The 2,398-nt window shown below is 25.8% G+C and overlaps 1 protein-coding gene across 2 annotated transcripts in view; it reads right to left on the bottom strand.

Moving 5' to 3' along the window:
* Nucleotides 1–1,902, bottom strand: part of LOC108749197 (elongation of very long chain fatty acids protein AAEL008004-like) — a 21,933-nt gene extending 20,031 nt beyond the window's left edge. For both annotated transcript variants that reach the window (XM_018487751.1, XM_018487760.1), the window contains exon 1: nt 1,458–1,902. The gene's annotated coding sequence lies outside the window, so the exon portion shown is untranslated. The remainder of the gene's footprint in view (nt 1–1,457) is intronic.
* Between the last annotated feature and the right edge of the window lie 496 nt (nt 1,903–2,398).

Genomic DNA, 2,398 nt, shown 5'->3' on the forward strand with positions numbered 1-2,398 from the left:
ATTTTTTTATTTAAATAAAAATATTTTAAAAACAAAATTTAATTATCTCTCTCGTTTATATTTTACATTATTATACTAATTTGTTTAAAACACTCAATGTTTTTTCGATTCTATTTGTAAGTTGCATCGTAAAACAATAATATTAAACCTTTTAGATTATCTTTTTAGTGTAAGCTGTAGTTGTGAAAAATTGAAATTTAGAAATAGCCATGCACATTTTCGAAATTGTATTTGAAAATAGAAGTTAAATATTGTATATAATTAGTTTTCACATTTAAAATATGTTTACAGCATGTTTAATTCATTTATCTGTCTAAATAAATAAATTTATACGTGAATTTTTTATACAAAAGTTACAAAATTTTAAAGAAATTTTATCTATTAAAGAATTATTGCAAAATACTCGACTTTTTTATATAAGTCATAAAAAACTATTTTTACTGTTTTTTTTAATATAAAAAAAACTATTTTTTAAAACTATTTTTTTTATATAAAACTGTTTTTTACTGTTTTATATATATATATTTTTTTATATTAGATTAGGAAAAAAATCTCTTATAAGTTGGTAAAAAGATTTTTTCAGCAAACTGTTTTTTATTGTTTTATATATATATATTTTTTTTTAATATTAGATTAGGAAAAAAATCTCTTATAAGTTGGTAAAAAGATTTTTTCAATAACTCATATAGTCTATTTAAAAAAATGATAATTATACCACTTGATAGAGCAACATTTTAGCTTTAAGTATCTGCTGTTTTATTGCGATACTATGATTTTTAATGGAATTACGAGCAATAAAGTCAGAATATTCTTTTTTACCTAATCCGCGAGGAACAAAAAATCATAAGAACATTTTTGAAAAATGATTTTGTAGGGAAAGTTTCAAGCTTTCTTAGTAGATAATCAAAAATTTATTAAATTTTTTTTAGCATGCAGATCTATAAAGTAAAAAGAAAATTTTATATTTTTTTCGAACTTGTAGTTTTCTATATGTAAAAATTACAAAACTCACATAAATTCAAAAAATATAGTAACTATTCGAAAGTAGAGATTTCAAGCTATAAAATCCTTTATTTTAATTTAAATTTTGATCATTTTTAACGAAGATATTGATAGGGAAAGGTCTTTTTACTAACTTGTAGAGGGACTTTTTCCCTAATTCAATAACAATATGTAATACAATTAAAAACATGAAAAATTGAATGACTTTAAGAAAAAATGAGTTTTCTTCATCAAAATTAATAATCGTAAATTAAACTTAAAACATAAAAAAGTGTAATGCTGCTTAGAATGTTTATTCCTTTAAATTCTATTTTATTTTAATTAATTTTTGCAAAACATTGCTTAATTAAACTCAAAGTAACAGGGTTAAATAAAAATATTAGCTGTAAACGTTCTCTAACTGTCATTTGAAATATAATTTACTAATATTGAATTACATAATTTTTAATACTTACATAAAAATACAGAATACAATCAGCCACTAAATTTTAACCAGCCGCTTCTTGTCACAGGCTTCAGCTAGGATGTGTATAGCTATTTTTGATCGCCACCTCACGACTCCGAAAGATCTTGAATCTGAATAATTTGCACCGTTCCGAATTTCGTCGATTTTTGTTACTAATGGAATATTCGTTACAATTAGTTTCCTATTCTTGATATCTATCGTCTACACATCAGATCTGCTGTGATTCTCGTTATTGACGCAAGTGTTCGCCGGATCAGAATAACAAACGAGATCAAATAGTCATGTATGTATAATACATAGGATGTTAGATAACAAGTAAAAAAACAAATAGAAAAAGAAAAAATATAGCAAAAATACAGAAGGCGATAGATGAGTAGAACAAATTAGTCTTTGATGCAAGTTAACGAGACACCGTTTGAACACCGTGTGTTCGAGTAGCAGTTCGTATCTACTGCACGACGGATGTACGGCGTGTGTACCGTAGTTCTTTCCCCCTTTCGCAAACGATGTGGATGTCCTCCAGAGCAGTAGTGACAGCAGCACCAGTAGTGCATACATTACGAGCAAAGTGTTTTTATCGGACCGGTACCCTTCCTTTCTGCGATTGTTATTTAAAATGATGAACTTAATTAGAAGCATTAACGCACACTGTGGTACATATTAATGCCATTGTACACTGATTTAATTTGAGTATAAAAGTAAAATGCAAATATTTGAATTACAAAGTACATATTTTACCTAATACTACAATAAAATGTATTGAGTATTTCAGGATTTAATCGATTTCTATATTTATGTATAAACATATCTTCACGTTATTTTATGTACGACGGCTTTAATGTGTAGTACGCACTAAGTGCGTATCAATCAAATTCGCTATAAATATTTAAAAGCCTACTATTACAAGAAGAGAGATCTATGCATAACTTA

Source organism: Trachymyrmex septentrionalis, unplaced genomic scaffold, assembly GCF_001594115.1.
Source record: "Trachymyrmex septentrionalis isolate Tsep2-gDNA-1 unplaced genomic scaffold, Tsep1.0 scaffold11, whole genome shotgun sequence".
NCBI lineage: Eukaryota > Metazoa > Arthropoda > Insecta > Hymenoptera > Formicidae > Trachymyrmex > Trachymyrmex septentrionalis.